Source organism: Heterocephalus glaber, unplaced genomic scaffold (genome assembly GCF_053883595.1).
Source record: "Heterocephalus glaber isolate CG9 unplaced genomic scaffold, H.glaber_assembly_v1.0 deba00001523, whole genome shotgun sequence".
Classification (NCBI taxonomy): Eukaryota; Metazoa; Chordata; class Mammalia; order Rodentia; family Bathyergidae; genus Heterocephalus; species Heterocephalus glaber.
In genome coordinates this window covers 22,287,846-22,312,224 of record NW_028258327.1, presented here as the reverse complement: position 1 = coordinate 22,312,224, position 24,379 = coordinate 22,287,846, and the positions used below count along the sequence as shown (strand labels likewise).

Sequence of the window (24,379 nt, the reverse complement as noted above, 5' to 3'; positions counted from 1 at the left end):
GTCAGATTCTCTCCCACTAATATTTGTTTTAAATTCTTTCTGTTTAACTTCATATTGCTCAATAGTATCCAGAATGTTTGGAATGTTTATACCCACTCTGAAACTGTAGATAGAGAAAATAAGGACCTCTGATCACAACCATACACACTATGGATAGTTTCTTTTAATGACATGGAGCTATAATCATTTTAGTGCAAGTAAATAGAGTACATTGGCCAGAATTACACTTAAATTCTAACCTAAATTTATGGGACTGAGAAATGATGCTTCCTGGTCATTTTGCCCATGAAGAGGGAAACAATCAAAACACTAAAAAACAAACCAAAAAAGAAAAACAACCCTTAGAAGAAGCAGGACTTCTGATACAGCAGCATTAGTATCTCTATAAAAGCCATGAAAAATATTGGCAAAGTTATCAAAATCTACTCTTTTAGAGTTCTGCAAATTATCAAAGACTTAAAACAATCTGCTGAACCTTGATAAGAATATATGAAGTTTAATTTAGGTTACTCCTAGACCTTCCCCCTCCCCATGTCCATGGCAGTAGTATTTAAATGCACCAGTATTACAGCCAGCAGAGGGGCAAAGAGATTTTGGAGCTCTTCAAAAAGCCCTTTCCCCAGGCCATAATCACTATTTGACCCAAGTATGGTAGCAGCTCTCTAGAACAGCCTCATCTGCTGAGTGCTGTCTGTTTACTAGAGCTCAGCTCTACAGGAAAAGCCCTGCCATAGGCATTGATGAAATTAATCTGTTTAATTGCTTAACTTTCTATCTGACTAAAGATATAGTGCCAGTGCAGATAAATAAGTTTGGCAAAACAAAAAAAAGAAAAATCTGTAGAATAAGAGTTCCACAGGGGGAAGAAGGACTGAAAACTCTGACATAATCCTGGGGATCTAAAACATACACAAGCTCAGAGCTGTGCTCACGCCCAAGAAAGAACAGAGATGCCAGTCAACTCCTCTGGCCAACATTGAGGCCCAGGGCAAGCAGGAAATGAAGGCCAAGGAAGACCTGTATCCTACTTGAAAGTTGAAGGTCTGCCCACAGTGCATGCATACATACACACACACACACACACACACACACACACACACCCTTTCAAAATAAGAACATTTACTGGGTGAAGGCATTTAAAGAAATCTTTTGACTAATCATTTGCTCACAAATAAGCTAGACTGGACCAAAGCCAATTCCAGAGAAGCCAGGTTCAAAAATAAAGGTAACAGTTCCTAGAAATAAATTATTAAAAAACAAATCAAGTAATAGCAACAACAAACCAGAGACTTTAGTGTACACATTGCAAAGAATACAGTCCCTTTTATTTTTTATTTATTTATGGGGTTTTTTTGGGGGGGGGGTACCGGGGATCGAACTCAGGTCCTTGTGCTTGCACAGCAGGTGGCAAAACCACTGAGCTAAATCCTCACCCCAAGTGCCTTGTAATTTGTTCAGAGAAGTCATTAAACAAAGGTAGAACAAAAGTTATCTTGAGGGGCCACAGATGTTGACTAAAGAGAAGTCTTTAAATAAGTTATTATAAATATGTTTAAGTAAAGGAAACCATGCTCAAGGAATTAGAGAAAAGTATGACAATTGTGTCTCATTGTATAAATAATATCCATAAAGAGGTAGAAATAATAAAAATTCAAAAACCAAATAAATGCTCTAGAGTGAAAAATAACTGAAATGAAAAATCACTAAGCGGGGCTCAACAACCGATTTGAGCTAACAGCAAAGAATCAGCACAATTGAATATAGGTTAATAAAGATTACCTAGTCTTAAGTCAGAAAGAAAAATTAATAAATAAAAATGAAAAGAATCTCAGAATATGTAACAACATATTCATAATAGAAATCCCAAATAGAGATGGGAGAGTGGACAAGCACAAAAATGGTGTTTGAAGAAATAATAACTGAAAACTTTTCAGTTTTGATGAACACACATGATGCACACCAAAATTTTAATGGAATGAGTTTGGAGACAGACACCTAGATGCATCATAGTCAAACTTTCAAAAGTAAAAAAAAAAAAAAAAATCAACAACAAACAGAAAAACTTTGCCAGAATTTCTTTGATTAACCTCTCCTTTCTGGCCAGAAACAATTTCCTATCCAGAGCGGTACCATGACTAGCCATATAGGCAGTGTTGGTTTACCCTGGTTCACTTATTGATGAGGAAACCTCCTCAGAAACTCCCAAAGGAAACATGGGAACCTGGAAAGAATTGGGATTCTGTTAGTAATGATAAGACTGGATGGTACTGAGGTAGGTGGTCAACAGAGTCTACTATGGAGATCCTTGAATTTTATTTTGATGCTTTTGTTGGTTTGTTGTCTTCAATCTCCTTCTCTTCCTCTCCAACCCTCTCCCCACACTGCTCTATCTCCTTGACAGCAACCACCCCCATAGACAATGTGTTTCACAAATTTTAACCATATTTTCATTTGCAAAAATCAGGCTGATGTTTCTCTGGGCAGAAACCCACTGAAGCTCTGAATTAAATTGTGTCAAAGCATTACAAAATTATGAACTTCCAAATTCTGTTGGCTTCTTCCTAATGCTTTCTATCTACTCGTTCTCCATGTCAGTAATGCAAGCACTCAGACTATCTCACTCAGGCTAGACTGACTGAGAATTCTCTTTGCACACAGAATTTCAGCTGCCATTTCTGAGTCTTCACTTAGGCAAGCTGTACTCTCCATAGAACATTTTACATCATAACTTCATAAAATCATGTGTGGAGAAGTAGAAATTGAGGCAACTCTATTTGCCAACTGCTCAAAAACAGCCTTCCTTTATCCAAGTGAAATAGACCCTGGAGATACAATAGTGAGCAAACACATCCCGCTCCTAGACCCCAGTTTCCCTGCAGACAGACAGGAGTAGAGGAAGAAGCATCAAAACTGAATGACTTTTGGAACAAAATGGATGAACCTGAAGGACGCTATGCTAAGTTAAATAAACCAGACACAGAAAGACAAATACTGTACATCCATGAGTTGAATTCATAGAAGCAGAGAATCAAATGGTGCTTACTGAAGGCTAGGGATGGGTGGAGCATAGGGAATGGAGAGATGTTAGTTAAAGAGTACAAAGTTTCAGTTAAACAGTAGGAATAAATTTTAGGAATCTACTGCTCTGTGTGGTGACCATAGATAATAATATTTTGCATATCTCAAAATCACTAAAAACTCCAAACATTCTCACAATAAATAAGTGATATGTAGTTGAGGTGATATATGTTAATTGGCTTGATTTATCTTTCTATTTTTTTTCTTTTTTTGGAGACAAGGTCTTGCTGTGTAGTTCAGGCTGGCCTTGAACTCCCTATGTAGTCAAAGCTAGCCTTGAACTCACAACGATCATCCTACTTCAGCCTCACAAGTGCTGGGATTACAGGCAAGCACCACCATGCCTAGCCTATGTTATATATAGACATGTATTCATCAAATTGTACTTTATTAATACATATTATTTGCTAATATACAATTATTGTTTGCTAATTTAAAATAATTGTTTTCAAGTCTAAGCAAAAGGGAAATAGAATGACTAAAGGAACAGTTGTCCTATAGATATAGGAAAATGAAGAGAAAGATTGGCTTAGAGTGGAATAATGTGAGCTTGCTTTTTTGTATGTTGAGTCTGAAGTGACAGAGGACCACATCCAGGTGGAACTACCCCTCCAGTAAGTTTCAGTGTATGTGCGCACAAGTGGATATTTTACTCTAGACATGATTACTACCACCACAGTCATTCTGATTATCACCATTATCCATAACATTGCCCCACAGACTGCTGAGGGTCAATCTCTGTGTTAAAAGCTTCACATGGATATATCCATTTGTTCACAGGTGACCACCAGGATTCATTACACATTTGTACTCAATAGTCCTGTGAGAGGGTAGCATCCCATTATATTATATTAATTGAAGTTTGGAGGGGATAAAGGTCACATTTGAGTTTTTCTGTGTATTCGTATCTGCAATGTGAATACTAATATAATAAGCAGGGATTCTGAATATCCCTTCTTTTTGCACCACATCATCAACAAATCTACTCTCCCAAAGCAAACTATTATAAGCAGAGATTCTGAACAACCTTAGGGAAAAGAAATGATGGAGCCAAAAAGGGAGGCTAAAAGGGTGGCTGGGGACTGCATCCAACAGCAGAGAAGTCATTACAATGTCGCTGGTATAAAATAGGAGCCCTTAAGAGGCTGGAGATTAAGTTCATCCGGTGGAGAAGAGGGTAGCCTTGCAAATGGATGAATGCAAAAGACCCAGCCTTTTAAATTTAGAAAGATATGTAAATATTTGTTCCTGTTATTTTTGTTCTAATTTACCCACCAGGGCTGATGTATGAAGGAATCAGACTAGAAGTTTGCACTTTTGAGACAATGTTAACAGGGGACAAAATTTTAACTTTATACCTCACAGAAATATGAGCAGAGTCTCACAGGCCTGTGAGACACCATTATGTAGCAACATATTCTCAATAAGAATCCTAAGAGGAGATGAAAGAGTGGGCAAGTACAAAAATATGTTTGAAGAAATAATGATTGAAATAATTGATGAAAACATTAACCCACACATACAAGAAGCTGAACAAAATTGGCATGTCTGGAAAATAAACTTGGCACTCTTTCAAGCATAACTATCAAATGATAACCAAATAGATGATGGCAAAAGGATAAATACATGATATCACTCATATGTGAATTTTAAAACAATCCAGCTCATACAAGCATAAAGTAGATTGCTGGTAATTGCTAGGGGCTGGCAAAGGCAGGAATTAGGGAAAGGGTACAAAGTTTTAGTTAAATAGCACAAATAAGTTCTAGAAATCTAATGAACAGCATATGACTATAGTTAATATTAATGATTATGAACTTTAAACTTGCTAAAAATCTTAAATGTCCTCATTATACTACACAAAAATTGTAACTATGTGAATAATGTATATATGTTAACTACCCTGACTGTAATAATCAATTCACTATATATTTGTATATCAAAATATATTTTCCCCAGTATCACAAAAAAATCATGCTGTACATCATAAGATAGGCAATTTCTATAAATTTTTATAAGATTAGAGTGTTCATTAGTCTGGTTTGCCTGAGAAGTCCCAAATGTCTTAGGATAATTGTTGATAGTTCCCCCTTCCACTCTCATATTCTCCCAGTTCAGACAATTTTCTATATGGACATTTTACTAATGAACCAATAATTCTGCTGGCCCTTGGGATTTATCTTTTCTCTTGTTCTTTGTATTAGTCACTTTCTCATTACTCAGACAAAACACCCAATACCTACAACTGCAAGGGGCAGAGGCTTATTTTGGCTCATGATTTCAAAGAGTTCAGACCATGACTGGCTCCAAGACAAAACTATGTAATGGAAGGCCATGGCAGAAGAAAGCTGCTAAAACCATGGCAGCTAGGATGGTGAGAGGGGAAAAGAATATACTCTTCCAATTCAGGCCACCAATGACCCATGTCTTCTGGCCAAACTCCACCTTCTATTCGACTATTCAGCTATGAACACATCATGAATTAATCTGTTGAGTGTGGTGCCCCCATGATCTAATCACCAATTTATGAATACATGAGATATTTGGGGGATATTCTAAATCTAAACTGTAACTTTCTGCCCCTCACTCCCAAAAGGCTCATGTCTACCTCATTATGCAAACTGCATTTAGTCCTGTAACAGTCACCAAAACTTGACTCTTTCAGCACTGCTGAACAGTCCAAGCCCAAAGTGTCCTCTGAAACTCAAGGAAGCTCACCTGTAGGCCCCTATAAAAATAAAAAAGAAACTTAAATAGTTCCAAAATACAATGGCACAGGGTAAACTCCCATTTCAAGAGGAAGGAATAAGGAAATACAAAGGAATCAGACAGAAGTAAGGAAAAAAACGGCAAAGCAAACATTAAATCCTGTAGCTACAAGTCCAACACCCAGAAAAGCTTGTGGTGAGATGTGAACTTCAAAGTGGTTGGCTGGTCTCTCCCAGCCACTCCATCTCCAACAGCCTCTGAGTGCCTGGATTGGTGAACTTGGGGTATTATTTCATAGGTAGTTCTGAGTGAGCAGGGTATCCTGGGGATCTCTTCTCAAAACAATGTGTTTCAAAGGAGTTTACCTTTCTGCATCCTTGATTCTGAAATGGGTGGGGTCTGGCTGATTCCTGAAATCCCCTCACACCATATTTCCTCTTGTCTCAGTGCAAAATACTTGGCTGCTTTTAATGACACTAATATTTTCAGCAATCACATATGTGACCTTTGTACCAACTTTACATATAGTATCTTTCTGGGCAAAATTTAAGTTTTTCAAATACTTCAGGTCTGCTTTTTGCTCCCAATTCTCACTGTACATCTGCCTAAGAGCAATAGTACCCATTCCACTACCTGAATATTGGGCTACCTTGAAATTTCTTCCACCACATCCAGACATGGGCAAAGTATAGATGGACAGAATATGTTCACAGAGTATAACATGCAAAGCATCTAGTCCATTTTTCAATAGAGCTCTCAGCTGAAACCTCCTGAATATGGCCTTTGTTGTTCACATTCCTGTCAGCATTCTGGTATTCTGAGCTCTGGCCAGAAATACTCTACAGGTTCTGCTTATAGTACTCTAGGGTTTCTCTAGCCTATACCTCCAAACATGCTAAACCCCTCCTGCAAACCAGTTCTAAAGACTTATGAACCACATGGTCAGGGTAATCACAATATCAGTCCCACTTTTGTATTAGGCACTTTCCTGTTGCTAGGAAAATATATTCAACACCCACAATTTAGAGGAGCAAAGGTTTATTTTGGCTTGTGGTTTCATGGGTTTCAGCCCATGGATGGCATTTGGCTGGCTGCAAGGCAAAAATAGCATAGTGGAGAGAATGGCAGAGAAAAGCTGTTCAACATATGCCAGCCAAGAAGCACAGAAGAAAAAGAGAGAAGAGGAGAGGAGAGAGAGAGAGAGAGAGAGAGAGAGAGAGAGAGAGAGAGAGAGAGAGAGAGAGAGAGAGAGAAATGGAAACAAAAATACTCCTTCTAGGTCACGCCCTCAGTAACCAGCCACTTCCAGCCAAATCCCAAATTTCAACAGTACATTCAGCTATGAGCTCATTAATAGGTTAGTCCACTGATGAGTATAGTGCCCTTATGATCTAATCACATTCCAGAAGCCTCACCTCTGAACACATGAGACTTTGGGGGAAACATTTTAGATTTAAACCATAATAGTCTTTCACTGTTATTTGAAACAATCCTGAAAAGGCCTACTTCTATTGCCATTTGTCCCTATCAATATTTCTGCTGTGTCCCAGCAACCTTAAGGCTGCCACCTCTTCAAATACTAAGCAATTCTGTATGCCTGGGACCCTCCATCTGCCAATGTCCCCTGTATTTCTTGAAATGACAAAGAAAGTCTCCCTCCCTCTCCATGTCTACATACTTTAATACTTGGGCCCCAGAGCAGCCCAGCTATGGCTTTTGTCTCCCAGAATTAGCTGACAACAGTCTCCAGCCCTTCTCTCCAGGCCTCAGATTGTTTCCTTAGCACAAACCAGAGGATAGAAGAGAACTCACACCAACCTTGTACTTCCTGCTTCCTATTCTCTCCTGCCCAGGCTCCTGCTCCCCACTGCTATGCCAATTAGCTAGATCCCATTATACCCTGCACCACCAGCAATCAGACCTTGACACCTATTTTTATGGATTGAATTGTGTTAAAAATATATTTGACACATGGTAGTTTGAGTGTGACTTTACTTAGAAATAGAGTCTGTAACTGGATTCAAGTTAAAGTGAAATCATTAGGGTGGACTTTAGTCAAGTATAACAGAAGTCATAGGAAGAGACACAAAAACATGTGAAGACAGAGACACATGAGGAAAAGGCCATGTGATGACAGAGACAGAGACTGGAATGATATAGCTGCAAGCCAGGAAACACTATGGATTGATGGCCGTCACTAAAATCTGGAAATAGGCAAGGAAGTATTCCATCCATTCACACAGGGAGCATGGCCCTGCTGACACCTGGATTTTGGACTTCTTCCTTCCAGAACTCTAAAAGAGCTCTGTTGTTTTAAGCCATCAAATTTATAGTAATTTTTTACAATACCCTAGGAAACTACTATGCCTACTTTGGCTGAAGCAGGACCCTCCACCATACCTGTTCTGTGAAGGTATAAATCCACTTCATCTCCATATCCTTCATTTCTCTTCATTTATATTTCCTAACCACAGAAAGTTAAGAGGCAAAGCATAAAATCTTACTAACTTTAAGGATAAAGAAGTAGGCCAGGAGACAGAATTATTTTCTGCTATGTTTTCAAAATCTGCCAGCTTTGCAGATGATGTTACTATTGGTCCTCAGTAACCTCATTATTCTAGGAGATAAAAAGGAGTGAGTTTGGGTGGAGACAGGACCAGAAACACACAGGGTATTGCCTATTCTGGCACACACATAGTGATGTGTTCAAATATCACCTCAATATCAAATCCAGATAAGCTTGGAGGTCTCATCTTCCTTCTGATATGTACACAGAGAAACACACATTTTCCATTAAATGCCAAGGTCACCCACGAGTGCTTTGGCAGAGCTATGTGGAGAAGTTGTACAGCACCTGCCTACACATATTTGGCCCAGTGCCCTCTCCTTGCTTCCTCTCTGATCAGAAGCACATTTATCTGCAGCTTTTTTAAAGTCAGAAAAATATGGAATCTCCCTAAGACTGTTCCTGTTTTTTAAAACCAATTCCAGACCATATACAATATTCTGGTTGAATTTCAGTTATGACATCCTATTGAATTTATTTTGCTTAGATGAACATAAAGGGAAATTCATTCTCAGTGGTAATATCTGTTGCTCTAAAGCTGATATCTTTTCTTAATTCTGTCCATTTTCCTCATGTTCTCTAAGGAAGCATAGGAATCAGATTGATGCAAATCCTTTGTTCTCTTTGCTTCTTTCTGCAACACTCACACCTGCTGTGCATGTGTGTGTGTGTGTGTGTGCTTGTGTGTGTGTGTGTGTATTTGTTTTCCTTTCCCTTATGTCTTATATTTGGCCCTTCTCAATCCTTCTCAACGATCTTATTTGTCTCCCTCCCTGGTTTATTTCATCTTTCCCTTCTCCATTCCATCCTCTGCCCACAATAACCACATGGAAAGCCCCAAAACAATCAGGACATGAGAGAATCTGTTACTCAGCATATCATGATGCATCTTTTGTCCTCCCACTTCAAAGTCTTAGGTACCTAATAAAGTGTGATGAAATCCGATAAATATCTGAATCCTTATCTACCACTAGTCACATGTCTCAGTCACTTCTCTCCTTGTTGAGACAAAATATCCTACACCCACAATTTAAAGAAGGAGAGGTTTATTAAGTCCTTAATCAGATGGCAGAGGGGCACAGTAGGTATAGTGTGGGAGAGCTGCTCATAACATGGCAGGCAGGAAGCACAGAGGGAAGGGAAGAACTAGGCAGGGAGATAAACAATTGTAGGGCAGGTCCCCAGGAACTCGCCACTCCTGAGTGGACTGGACCTCCTAACAACTCAGCTGTAAACTGCCAAATTCCAAGATCCTTCTATGAGTGCATGAGTCTCTTGGGGTATATCCAGTTTTAAACCATAATATCAAGTTACCTAATCATTTTATGCCTTGGCAGAGGAAGTGAACCTTCTGGGCAACCTTACCACCACCACCAGCACCGAGGAGCAGAGCAGGCCCCAGCACTTAGGAGATGAACATTCCAGGCCTCTGTACCACCACCCCCGGTGCCTAGGATGTGAGCTGTGTGGGTGCCAGCAGCACACATCCCCCACCCCCCACCCATTGAAATGAGAAGACATATAAACAAGTCTCAAAACCAGACTCCCAGATCACCTACAGCAACCCCAAAGGGAAATGAGATGGAACAATCTGATATTCAACCACCTAGACTCCCTGAACTGGCAACAAAAGAGGATCTAGAAAAAATGAAAACAGAAGTAATTTCTCACATATCAGCACAGATTGTGCCCATAGTGCAAGACATGATTAATAAGTCTACAGAGGACAAGACAAAAAAATACAGGAGCTAAGGAACATGATGGAATCCCAACATAGGAAAAAATGGAATCCATAAAACAGATCCAAACAGATTTCCAGGAGATTTAAAACTCCATTGAAACTTTATGCAGCAGAAGGAGCCAATGTGAGGATAGAATCTCAGATATAGAAGATAAGAATGCAATTAGTGACCAGGAAAAGAAAAATTTCTTTAAAATAGTAAGGGACCATGAGAAATGAATCCAGCAGCTGCTAGACAGTATAAAAAAGAATAACATAAGGCTGATCGGAGTTCAAGAAGAAACAGGAGAGAGTGCAGATGACACACACACAAAAAAAAATGTTCACAGAAGTGATGGCAGAAAACTTTCCAAGCAGGGGAAAACACCTTGACATACAGATAAGTGAGGCATATAGGACTCCAAATAGTCTTGATCAAAAAAAATCTACACATAGGCAAATAATAGTTAAGGTTCCAGAAGCCCAACAGAAGAACAAAATTCTACAAGCAGTTAGAGAAAAGAAACAAATCACATACAAAGGAAAGCACATTGGAATCACAACAGACTTCTCAATGCAAACCCTCAAGACAAGGAGAACTTGGAGAGACATATTTCAAGCCCTAAAGGAAAACAGCCTCCAATTCAGATTGATGTACCCTGCAAAACTATCTTTCAAAATTGATGGAGAAATAAGATACTTTCATGACAAACAGCACCTTAGGAACTTCATCAATAAACCAGCACTCCAAAAAATTTTAGACAATATCCTAGGAAAAGACAAAGAGAATCACAAGCCCAAGAAAGCCAGCAGAATGAATCCAAAGGGCAGGACAAGAAATTAAATACAAAAGGAGAGAATTCAACAAAAAGAAAAAGTCATGAGAATGATAAGTCAATACACATCAGTTATAACCATCAATGATAATGGTCTCAATTCACCAATCAAAAGAAATAGGCTAGCAGAATAGGTCAAAAAGCAAGATCCAACAATATGCCGCATACAAGAAACAAACTTAATTCAAAAAGAAACTCATAGACTGAAAGTTAAAGGGCAGAAAACAATACTCCATGTGACAGGAATCCGAAAAAAGCAGAAGTAGCTATCCTCTTTGCAAATCAAATGGATTTCAAATCAACACTGATTAAGAGAGAGAAAAAAGAACATTACATCCTTGTAAAGGGAACAATCCAAGAGGAAGAGATGACTATCATAAACATATATGCACCAAATACTAGTGCATTCAACTATATAAAACAAATACTAACAGACAAGAAACACCAAATAAGCACCAATACAATAGTAGCAGGGGATCTTAATACACCACTGTCACAAACAGATAGATCAACTAGACAAAAAATAATCAAAGAAATACTAGAGCTAACTCAAATTCTTGAACAAATGAACTTAACAGATGTTTTTTCATTAAGTTTATTGGCACATTTTAGGTATACAATACAGTTAAATTCATCATGGGGACCTTGTAACTTTACATGATGTATCTTGGTTCTTATTTTTTCCCCATTCCCCTGCCATCCCTGTACCCCCTCCAGCCTTCCCTATTTACAAAGACATTGTTTCCATTTTTTTCCTTTTCTCATACGTTTTCTTTTCCCTTCCTTTCTTTCCCCTACCCCTCCCATTTTCACTCCTCCTTTAGACCTTATCTTGACACAATAGTAGTGGGGGACCTCAATACCCCACGGTCACAGAGAGATCCACTAGACAAAAAATAGAAAATGAAATACTAGAACTCAATCAAACTCTTGAACAAATGAACTTAACAGATGTTTACAGAGTGTTCCACCCCACAAAATCAGAATACGTATTCTTTTCAGTTGCACACAGGTCATTCTCCAAAGTACACCACATACTAACTCATAGAACATGTTTAAGTAAGTGCAAAGGAATTGAAGTTCTCCACTGTATTTTATCAGACCTTAGTACGATGAAATTGGAGATCGATAATAAAAGAAATTGCAAGAATTTCCTAAACACATGGAAATTGAACAACACACTCCTGAATAACCAAAGGGTCACAGAGGAAATTAAAGAAGAAATCAGACAGTTCCTTCAATTAAATGACAATGACAATACAACATATAGGAATCTATGGGACACAATGGAAGCAGTCTTACGAGGGAAATTCATAGCAGTGAATACTCACGTGAGGAAAACAGAGCGAGCTCAGTTACACAACCTGATGCTGAACCTCAAGCTCCTAGAAAAACAAGAGCAAGACAAACCCAAAGCTCATACAAGGGAGGAGATTATAAAGATCACAGCAGAAATCAATGCAATGGAGACTAAGAGAATGATACAAAAAATTAATGAAGCCAAGAGTTGGTTCTTCAAAAGAATAAATAAAATTGACAAACCATTAGCCAATCTTATCAGAAAAATAAAGAAAAGGCCCAAATCCACACATTTAGGAATGAAAAGGATGAAATTACAACGGACCCAGCAGAAATCCAGATGATCATCAATACCTACCTCAAGAAGCTATTCTCCAATAAGATGGAAAACACAGAAGAAATGGACAGATTCCTAGATACATATGAATTACCAAAGTTGAACGAAAAAGACCTAAAAATTCTAAACAACCCAATATCAATCAATGAAATTGAAAATGTAATTAAAAACTTAACAACTAAGAAAAGTCCTGATGGCTTCACTGCTGAACTCTATAAGACATTTAGAGAGGAACTGCTTCCACTACGGTTTAAACTCTTCAATGAAACTGAAAGGGAAGCAGTACTCCCAAATTCATTTCTGGAAGCAAGCATCAGCTTGATCCCCAAAGCAGAGAAAGACCCAACCAAAAAGAGAACTATAGGCCAATCTCACTAATGAACATAGACGCAAAAATCCTTAATAAGATGCTTGAAAATAAAATGCAGAAGATTATCAGGAAGATCATACACCCCGACCAAGTGGGATTCACCCCAGGGAAGCAGGGATGGTTCAACACATGCAAATCAATAAGTATAGTACACTATAGCAATAGAACCAAGGACAAAAACCATATGATTATCTCCATAGATCCACAAAAAGCATTTGATAAAATCCAACACACATTTATGATAAAACAAAAACCCTACAAAAAACTGGAGTAGTCTCTACCTCAATCTGATAAAAGCCATCTATGAAAAACCAACAACCAATATCACACTAAATGGTCAAAAACTGAAATTCATAACACTAAAATCAGGAAAAAGATAAGAATGTCCGCTATCACCACTCCTGTTCAATAGAGTTTTGGAAACATTAGCCACAGCAATTAGACAAGAGCAAGAAATAAAAGGAATAAAGATAGGAAAGGAAGTAGTCGAACTGTCATTGTTTGCAGGTGACATGCTACTGTATATAGAAGACCCCAAGAACTCCACCAAAAGTCTTTTAGACTGAATAACCAAATTCAGTAAAGTAGCTGGTTATAAGGTCAACACACAAAAATCAATAGTTTACCTCTACATGACAAACAGGCTCACTGAGAGAGAAATAGGGCAAACAATTCCTTTCACAAAAGTATCCAAAACATTGGAATACCTAGAAGTCAACCTAACAAAAGAAATCAAAGACCTCTTCTCTGAAAACTATGGCACTCTGAAAAGAGAGACTGAAGATGATGTCAGAAAATGGAAAGACATCCCTTGCTCCTGGGTAAGAAGAATCAACATAATCAAAATGGCCATACTTCCAAAACTGCTATATAGATTCAATACAATCCCAATTGAAATCCCAGCAGCATACTCCATGGACCTTGAGAAAACAATCCAAAAATTCATTTGGAACAACACCTAGAAGAACAAAAGCAATTCTCGGCAACAGAGACATGTCAGGGGGTATCACAACCCCCAACTTGAAACTATACTGCAAAGCTACTGTGATAAAAACAGCATGGTACTGGCAAAGAAACAGACCTGAGGACCAGTGGAACAGATTAGAAGATGCATAAGAAACTTCAGACACATTCAGCCACCTCATCTTCAACAAAGGAGCCAAACTCTCTCACTGGAGGAAAGATAGCCTCTTTAATAAATGGTGCTGGAAAAATTGGCTTTCAACTTGCCAGATATTAAAACTAGACCTATATCTTTCACCATGCACTAAATAAAATCAACATGGATTAAAGATCTAAACATTAAAACAGAAACACTGAAGTAAGTGGCTGGAACAGAGGTTAGGTAGAACTCTTGATGACATTGGCATAGGAAAAGATTTTATGAACAAAACCTCAGTTGCCCATGAACTAGCAAAAGCAATCGACAAGTGGTGTCTCTTCTTATTAAAATGCTTCTGCACAGCAAGAGAAACCACCATCAGTGTGAAGAGACAACCCACAATATGGGAAAAAATTTTCACTTGCTATTTCTCAGACAAAGTTCTACTATCTAGAATCTATAAAGAACTTAAAAATATCAGACCTACCAAATTTAAAGACCCAATCCAAAAATGGGTATCTGAAAAGAACAGACATTTCTCAGACAAAGAAGTAGAAATAGCAAACAAACATATGAAAAACTGTTCAACATCACAGGTCATTGGAGAGATGCAAATGAAAACAACGCTGAGATTCCACCTCACCCCAGAAAAAAATGGCTGCTGTCAAGAAATCAACCAATAACAAATACTGACAGGGCTGTGGGGAAAGAGGAACACTGCTCCACTGCTGGTGGGAGTGTCGACTGATGCAACCACTGTGGAAATCAGTATGGAGATAAGATTCCTCAAAGAACTAGGACTAGAAGTCCCATTTGACCCAGCTATTTCCCTTCTGGGTATCTTCCCCAAAGAATTAAAAGAATCATACCACAGTGATATATGTGCACCCATGTTCATAGCAGCACAATTTGTAATAGCTAAAACTTGGAAGCAGCCCAGATGCCCATCAACTGGAGACTGGATAAAGAAGATGTGCTTTTTTTATAAAGTGGAGTACTACTCAACCATAAAAAATGAGAAATTAGAGACATTTATTGCTAAATGGATGCACATTGAGGTGATACTCTTAAGTGAAATAAATAGGACACATATGTGTAAATACCAAATAATTTCTCTAGTGTGAGAAACTGAAAGTGTAAATAAGGACTAAAAGGTATAATAGATAATGTGAAACAGGAAGAAAAGGGGCATAGGGGAAGGGGATGTGGAAGCGGTAGGGGAAGGAAAGAAGGGAATGGAATTAATATGAGAAACTGAAAAAATGGAAACAAAGTCTTTGTAAATAGGGAGGGGTGGAGGGGTTGAAGGGAGGGCAGGGGAATGGGAAAAAACTAAGAACCAAGACAGATTATATAAAGGTGCAAGTTTCCAGTGATGAATATCATTATATTGTATACCTAAAATATACCAGTAAAATTAATTTTGAAAAATAAAGATTTAAAAATCATGTTATGCCTTAATTTGTACAAAAGACTTCTTCACATTTGTAAAATTAAGCATATAATACTGTCTTCATCTGAATTTTTGTAGCACTTAAAATACACAAGAAGAATATCTAAGCTGTAGATATTCTGAAGTTATTACAGCCTCTCCTACTTTCCACCCCTTCCCATGCTCTGCTTCTTCCCCATTCTGGCCATTGAATTATAGTGGGTTTTTCAACCAAGGAGCAAGTTCTTTCAAGAGTCCTTATTTTGTGGCTTAATTTCTAACTGGCAGATAGAATTCTTTGATACCTGATCAAGGCATTTCAAGTCTGGTTGAGAAAGATGGGACAGCAGATCAGACAGCACCTTCTCTCAGGAAGAATGTCGGTCTAGTTAACATCATGCTTCACAGAGTGTCGCAGATCTGTTATCCCAGTCCCTACTAGATACACTGGCCTTGTTCTCTGCATCTCCTTCTAAGGATTGGGTGATCAGAGAAGTCTCTCTCTACTAACTTCACTCAAGAATGTCCTAACTTAGGTTTCAAGAAAGAAGTGCTTGAAAACTTGAGTCCCTCTCCTTGTCATTTTCAAAGTCTATTAAAGGAATTAAGGGCTTCAGGTGTGATTTGTTCAATAGTTCAAAAAAATCATAATACTTCACAAAGATTGACCAATGTACCCCAGGTGATGTTTTAGACTTTCCCAACCCTCAAAGGCCTAAATGCACTTGATCTGAGCTCTCAATATCAGTTGAAACCCTCCTAAGGTTTCTAAAGTTTGGACCAGTGCTTGCTTCCACCAGGTCCTTTCCAATTCTACCTTCAAAATTGAGAAAATTGTCTCTTTCATTTCACACTATCCCAGCCAGAAACTCAGTTTCTTCTTTAGTTCTTATATTCCTGAAAAATAACATAAGCTTAGCAATTCTCTGACGATGTGCACAGTCAAGGGATGTGTCCCATTGCTGCTGTACAACATTCCCACTATCCCATGGACCTTCATTCTCAGTCCTCCACAATTGTCAACAGTCCACAAATCCCCCTTTCAGTCTCATACAGAGTAGCTTTATCTATAATTTGAGTCCTTGATGCTATCCAGCAAAAAGACACCAAAAAATGAGCCTCCCTAAGAAATGACTGCTGACAACTGATAAGAAACCAAATATTCTCCTAATATGTATAGAACAATGCAGCATAGGAGATTTTGTGTAAGGGAAGAACAGAAACCAGCTGCTTTAGCACATAGAGTTGAAAACCATAGGTCTATCATAGGCATTGGCCTGGAGACTAATGTGACTAATGGAGAAATGCAGCTAATGGGGGAAGGACAGAATGAGAACAAGGAAGGTAGAAAGGAATGTTGTGACCCATAGGCTGTAAGGCTTCAGAGACCTGAGGCAAGACATATGCCATTTTTCTGCTCTTGTATGCTTTTCTATAAAATGTTATACTCAGGATGTACTGAATATTCATGCTCAAGTCCTTGATAAAGATACCAAGGGTTAAGGATAGAGCTAGCTCTTCCAAGGCAAAGGTATTTTGTGTAATGCACTTAGTATTTTAAAGAGGGAATTGAAATTTTTATGACACTAAGATACAAATTAGTCAAACTCAATCGGGCTAATGTACCAAAAAGTGCTCCAGAGAATTAACATCAGGGTAGTTTGGATACAGCCTGGATCATTAGTAGTTCAAGTTGGTCAAGGTGGCTTTATCTGTAAGGGAAGATGGTCCCTGATTGTGAGCATAGGATTAGCTGTGTTTGCTGATAAGAACCTCCCAACATCATCTTACAGTCTGTCACATCTTGGAGTGAGTATGTTTCCCCAAAACCCAGGTGCCCAAGTTGTTAATTCCTCCACCCCCTCCCTCACCATATGCCTATTGTAATAAAGCCACCATTCTTTCTACTATTGTTACCAGCAGCCATTGAAAAAAGGGGTAATGGGCTAAGGTGTGAGGGACTTAAGTTTTCAACCCATGATGTAAATGAGGGCACAGCATCCTTCTCAGGAGTCCAAGCCATTGATATGAATGAATATAAGCCCTGTCATTACAGAGCAAAATGGAGGGAGGGGAGAGTGAGGAAGGGAGAGAGGGAAGGAGGGAAGAAGGAAGAGACAGTAAAAGAAGTTGAGGGAACAAGCAAGAAGGGAGAAAATTTGAAAAGTGACCCTGAACTTCCTACAGAAAGGCTTTAAAAAAACACTATTGAGGCTTTATTGAGGTATGACTGACATACAAAAACCTGTACATATTTAATGTATGCAACTTGATAAATTTAAAAGTGAGCATATACCTGGGAAATGAACACCACATTCAATGCCATGTACATATCTGTTGTCTTAAAAAGTCACTTCCCACTTTCTTTATTATTTTTAATGAGTATTTAACATAAAATTACATTTTTAGCAAATTTAAGTATACTAATACAGTTTTGCTAACTATAGGCATGCCAGTTCGGTACAGTACAGTACCTTTCCAGGATTTATCTTCCATAACTGAAATGTTGTGCCCTTTGACCAATACTTCCCCAGCAAGACTTTTTACAAGTGAATTTTTAAAGTGAGTTAAGTGTGAGCATTTATTTGACTAAAGTACTCCTTCAATGAGGAAGAAAGTGAGGAAGAGAGAGAATTTCAAATTTCAATTTCAAATGAGTGATTACTATCCTTCATTTTTAAATTATCCTGTAGCATGTTTACATGTCACTAACACAGATAAACTACAGTTGACTTTAAAAACAAAACTAAAACCTAAGACTAGAGCTTGGAACTTTGCTCTAAAAGAAGGGATGTAAGGTGTGAGATCTTTCTCCCTAAGAAGAAAATGCAAACAACATTTGAGAAGACCCACAGAGTCTAGAACAAATCAGTTCCAGATGCACCTGTAGTAGAACCATCGAGAGTACACAGGCTGGACAAATATAGCGCAGGTCCTGACAACTGAACTACATTTGTGCCAATGGAGTTAGAGGACACAAGGAAGAAAGTCAAAGACAACATATATCTCGCTGCCTGGATCCAGGAAGGGGTTGCTAAAACAAGCGCACTCAAATATTAGGAAATTCCATCCTTCTAGATTTGGGTGATCTGATGGAAGAACATACAACTTGCATACTTCTTAGGGGTTGTGTTATCAAAGCCAGAACAACTCATGACTTTCAGTGATATTGCTCTCATATCAATCACAATACTGGATTTGATTGTAAATTGACTGCCCTTGGTCCTAATGATGAGTGTATCTCTGAAGCTTTTTAAGAGCAGAAATTAGCAAACTTTTGTGTAAAGTGTGAGAAAGTATTTTAGGCTGTATCAGCCATAATATCTCTGTCACTATTTCTCAACTCTGCTGTTGTACTACAAAAACAGCCACATAACACATGCCTGTCTGAACATGGTTATGTTTCAAAAAATCTTTATTTACAAGAACAGACAGCTGGCTATGTGTGACTACAGGTTGTAGTTTTTCAAACCCTGCTTTGGTCAGTGAGCTCCAAGTTGCCCCTGGAATTTCTGATGCATAGTTTTCAGTGGGCATACCACAGGGCTCATTCCACAGAGAACTCAGGACAGACAGTTGATTGGTCAGTTGGGTTCGCCTCTTGCCCACCCTTGGCAGCCTTGGGACAAGATGGTTGTCTTTGACCAGAGCACAGGCTTTGTGACAGTGTTCAGGTTACTAGTGCCAGTGCTCACTGGGAACCGACATCGCTAACATGGCCCTCCGTCTTCTGTCAGTCTTTCAGAGAGTGTTTGTTCTGTACTTTTTTTTTTTTTTTTTTTTTTGGTACCAGGGATCGACCTCGGGATCTTGTTCTTGCGAGGCAGGTGGTGGAACCACTGAGCTAAATCCCTGGCACTGTTCTGTATTTTTTTGCTGATGATCTACCTCTTCCATAAACCAAGGGAATCAAGTGGATGAGCGACCTAGGACTTCCACATATAGCTCAGATGCACAGTGATTTTTGTGATGTTCTTATGTTCAATCCCCTGATGTCCATCTGTGTCACATCTCTTCCTGGCTCTATGCCCTCACAATTAAGCTGGTTGCAAACAGACTATTAAATACTAACGGAGCAACAACAACAAAAAAGGTTCATGCAAACAGGAACGAAATCCACCTGAAAAAACACATACTGACTCAACAGTCTACATTTTAACAAATATTTAGGGGTGAGGGGTGTAGCTCAGTGGCAGAGCACTTGCCTAATATGTGAGGCCCTAGGTTCCATCCCCAGCACCACAAGAGGAGGAAAGATAAGGGCACTTTCCAAAATGACCTTCTCTCTCCTATAGGCTTTATACCTTCTGACATTAAAGCATGTATTTATTTTATTTAAAAAAGTAAAATTTGTTTCTAATGAAATTAGTAATAACATTTGAAAAGCATACAAAACATATAAGGTAACTATAACCACCTCATTGTGAAAAAAGACCATTTGATACTTACGTGGATTTCTCTGACAACAATCCATACTAGGCATGAGCGAGAACAGGGAGTGTGACAGTAAAGTGTCTCAGAGAACTGGGAGGAGTCACCATGAACCTGGGAGAAGGCTGCCTGCTACAGAAGCAGTCAGTGAAAAAAAAGAAGGGGAAGGAAGAAAATGGAAAACAAAATTTAAGTATTCCTTGAATTAGGCCCAGCTTCCTCAAACTATAAACATGCCCAGTGGTTTTAATGTTTTATTAAAGTAAACAAACTGATAAGAAAAGTCATGTATAAAGAAGTATTTTCAAAAAGAAATCCAAAAGGGCTGGGGATTTAGCTCAGTGTTTCCACCACCTGCCTCAAAAGCGCAAGGTCCTGAGTTCAACCCCCAGTACCAGAAAGAAAGAAAGAAAGAAAGAAAGAAAGAAAGAAAGAAAGAAAGAGAGAGAGAGAGAGAGAGAGAGAGAGAGAGAGAGAGAGAGAGAGAAGGAAGGAAGGAAGGAAGGAAGGAAGGAAGAAAGGAAGGAAGAGAAAGAAATCCAAAGGGCCAACATCTCATTTTAACACAGGACAACATTCTCCAGCTTAGTGAAAATTTTAAAATTCAGCTCAACATCCATACAGGTTCAGATGACTGTGTTCCCTGACCTGCTGTCTCACTGAAGACTGAACAGTCATGTCTTGAGTTTGAGCTAACCTGTCTTCTTACCTGCTTCTTTAGGGGGGCAAGGTTCACCTTGGACCTCCACAGAGTGGAAACAACAGAAAACCCACAGACATTTCAAAGGATTCTTCAGTCAGGTCAGCCCTGGAGCCACATCCCCTAAGACCTCCTTGAATTTGGCTTTGGTAGGGCCCAGGACGGCCAGTAGGGAATTAGGGAAAACAGAAGTCTTTGTTCATACTCTTCTCCAACTTGACATCAGCCCAGAATTATGGCCTAGACAGTTGGCACAAGCTGGCACTTGGAATCAGGCAGATTAACTTCTAGAAGACTTGTTCTTGGTAATCTTTATTTTCAAACGGTTGAAAAATGCTTCAAAGTAACATCTAAAATTCATGAATTTTTCTGAAAAAAATAATAATACAGATTTGGCATCTGTGCAGATTTCAATTACAAACAAAGACAAGGAAAGAAACCCTTAAATAAAGTCTCCCCCACTCCTTCCCTCCTCTATACATATCCCCATGTTCTTTCTTGGAAACCTCCAACCCACCATCCACTTCTCACTAATTCCCTTCTTCCTTTAAAATTCCCCTCACAACTGCTACCTCTAAATCACTCAGTAACCAGCCTTTCTATGGTGTCCTAAGAAGACTAAAAGAAGCATGTTTTGTAAAAAAAAAAAAAAAAATCAAAATCCTTTAGAGACCATCAAGGAGTTTAATAAGGACAATGAGAAGTGTTGCCTTAAATGCCATGGACACTTAAGATGACATAAATGCTGGTCTTGAGCCCTGTAAAGTGATCATCTGACATAAAAATACATAAGCTCTTAGGACTAAAAAGAATCTGAGGCATTATCTAACTCAACCAGGTCATTGTTCAGATGAAGTAAGTAGTAAAACCATCCCCAACTTTGTTTCCCCATCTTAGTCACATCTTGGATACTCTCTAGGTATTCTTTCTGCTACCCTCAGGCTCATGAGATCAGCTATCTTCAGAAGGATACAAACCAGCCAAACATTTTACCCATCAGTCATGATAAGGACACATGTGAATCTGTTTTTGCTTTATGTAAAAATGCATGAAAGATTCTGATGGGATACCACATGGGTGTTACTTGTAAAATAGAATCCATAAGCTACCATATTGTTCTTAGTAAGTGTGATCTACTCTCAATATCTAGATAAGTTGTATTCTCTAAAGAAAATCTATTATAATCCCTTTAACAAGCAAATAACAAGATCTAAGTTTATTCAATTTATTACTTATCATTTCTGTTTCCTTACTGGCTTTTCTTAAGATTTCTGCAACTTCAGATCTAGTAAAGAAGTGACTCTATAGGGAACTAAGAGCCACCTCAGACTATAGCCTAATATAAAGATACACAATTGGACCAGTAAACTAATTTGTCATTGTATAGGATCATTTCTACTTTTATTGCCATAATAGAGTTTTCATAAACTATATTATATAAGTGGGTATGTATATTCAGCTTAAAAGAAATGGGTGTATTACTTGAGAAAGAATTAGGTAGCGATGTAGTTTGGATATTTTCACTGTAGAATCACTGAACTCTATGTTAGATTTTACTATTGTACACTGTATAAAATACATACCACATTTTATGCTGCATATCACTGGCTGACAATAAACCAGTTGAAACATAGACTAATTCAATGCATCAGAGAAAAGTTAACTGGGTCCTAATAAGAGCCCATTGTGACTTATTTCAGAAAATTGTCTAGTGTGTCTAGTGTAGGGCCTTGGTAAATAGAGCTGTGTCTATCTGGTTTACAATGTTGGCTGCACAATTATCTTCAGAGGCAAAGCTCTAAGATAAAATATGGCAGGCCCCAATCCAGACAAATTAAATCTAGTATCTGAGAAAGATTCTGCATATCTTTGTTTCTTTAAATATCTTTCGGGTAGTCTCATTTGTAGCCAGAATAGAGACCATGGCATCTCCTCCAGAGACTTTCCAATGTCCAAAATCCCCAAGTGGGAGAAAAAGAACATGAAAATAATTTACAGAATAAATGCAGGCAACAGCTCCAGCAGTTATAAAACTGATTCTAGATTCTTCTTTACTGAAACAGCAAGCCTTTCAACATCCTGAGTTACCACTCACTCCCATTTCCCATTTGTGCAAAAGTTTCTTCCCAGCTCCAGTCCCTGTACATTCTGCTAAAAAGACCATTGCCTTATATGAGAAAAGAAAGTGCATACTACAGAATTCAGAGCCATTAAAGTTCAACATGATTATTAAAGCATACTCCTCTACTTACATAGTGCCTAAGCTAAGGGATATGCCAAATGGTCATTAAATTGTTGGGTTTTGTCCAGGATCTATGAATGTTGATGGGTTTTTTCTCTTAGAATAATGTTAAAAGTTCTCATAAGTAAGTCTGGAAGCTCTATTCCTAATGTTTTCTTTTCTACACTGAATTCATGAAAAAGAATCCAAAATTATATCGCTTAAATATACAATATTTTCAGTTGTTCAGACATGTTGAAGATCTGTTAACCACCAACAGATGTGTTATATGGTGATTTTCTTTGGACAAAATTAAAGCTATTCAGCCCTCAAGTCCTTCTAGATGCTTCAAGGTATCTTGAGCACAAAGCATAGTTAATTTAGAGCTTATCCCACTGAAGTTAATTAAAATGTGCCTTAGATAGTTTAGCATATTTTCCCATGCAACTTGCCCCCCTGAGCCAGTCCATTGCTTTCCTTTCTCCCTTTCATTTCTCCGATTCACCCAGCAGTTACATTATTTGAGAAACCATGCACAGAGAATCATCATCAGCCAACTTTAGTTGAAATAAAGTAAGAATCCTTAATTTATTCTTCCGAGGAAAGTTATGCCCAAGCATCCTTTCATTCATTCTATGACGATCTAGGCTTTCCACCCAAATTGTGTTAATGGTAGCTTCCTAGATGGACTTCCAGCCTGCTTTCAGACACGGGTGCCACAGGGACACAGGTGGCTGAGATAAAGCTAAAGTTAAATTGAGTCGGAAGCTTTTGGACATTGCTTACTAAGTAACCTTGCAACAAGTTCATCTAATGAAAATCAGATCTCATTCAAAACAGGAAAATTTGCTTTCCTGGATGAAACTAAATTGGTCACATAAGATCTATTACCCCAAGAACTAAAGGTCTTGCCTACACAGTACTAAATGAAGTCATTGATTAATTTTAGCCAAAATCCCTAATAAAAAAAACCAGAATATACTTTGAGAATTTAACTCTTTTTAGAAAACATATTGGATAGGGTGACTCATATTTATTAATGAGTTGCAGGCAACCTTTTTCTTGACTAAATAAATACACTGTTTATGAACAGGTATGTTTGAATATTTACTGTGTGCTCAGTCAGAATTGCATTTAGTCAGAAAGGAGATCTGGGAGATGCATAAGACTATTGCAGATGAAAAAATGGTTTCACATGACTTCTGCTTTCAATTACAGGTTATGATGCAATGCAACACATATATGTTTTGAAATTTTGTAGTTTTCCTCTTTTGTTGCCAAAACAAAAGAAAAAAATCAAAGTCATCTCCATTTTAGTTACCAGATATAGCATAATGAATAGCACATAGTAAGTGCTTAAGGAATATGTATGGTATGAATAAATAAATGAATGAATATTTTCTGAGCATAGAGTTCATTAAGTTGAGAGGTCATAGTAACAAAAACACTCTCTTAAATGCTACTACATCTGATAGAGTGGGCTCACTTTTCACCAAATCTATGTTTTCTTTTCTCTGAACACACAGCTAATCTACATTTTGCAGCCTCCCACATGATAGATGTGGCCCTGAGATGAGA

At 38.2% G+C, this 24,379-nt stretch overlaps 1 long non-coding RNA gene across 6 annotated transcripts in view; it reads right to left on the bottom strand.

The window, feature by feature from the left end:
* Positions 1-24,379, bottom strand: part of LOC101710023 (uncharacterized) — a 478,704-nt gene that overhangs the window by 244,913 nt on the left and 209,412 nt on the right. For 4 of the 6 annotated variants that reach the window (XR_015441553.1, XR_015441557.1, XR_015441556.1 and 1 more), the window contains 2 exons: positions 20,590-20,949; positions 19,899-20,012 (listed from right to left, as the gene is read on the bottom strand). The exons of 1 other annotated variant lie outside the window; for it this stretch is intronic. This is a non-coding gene — a long non-coding RNA (uncharacterized LOC101710023). The remainder of the gene's footprint in view (positions 1-19,898; positions 20,013-20,589; positions 20,950-24,379) is intronic. One more of the 6 variants, XR_015441554.1, reaches the window with a different exon arrangement.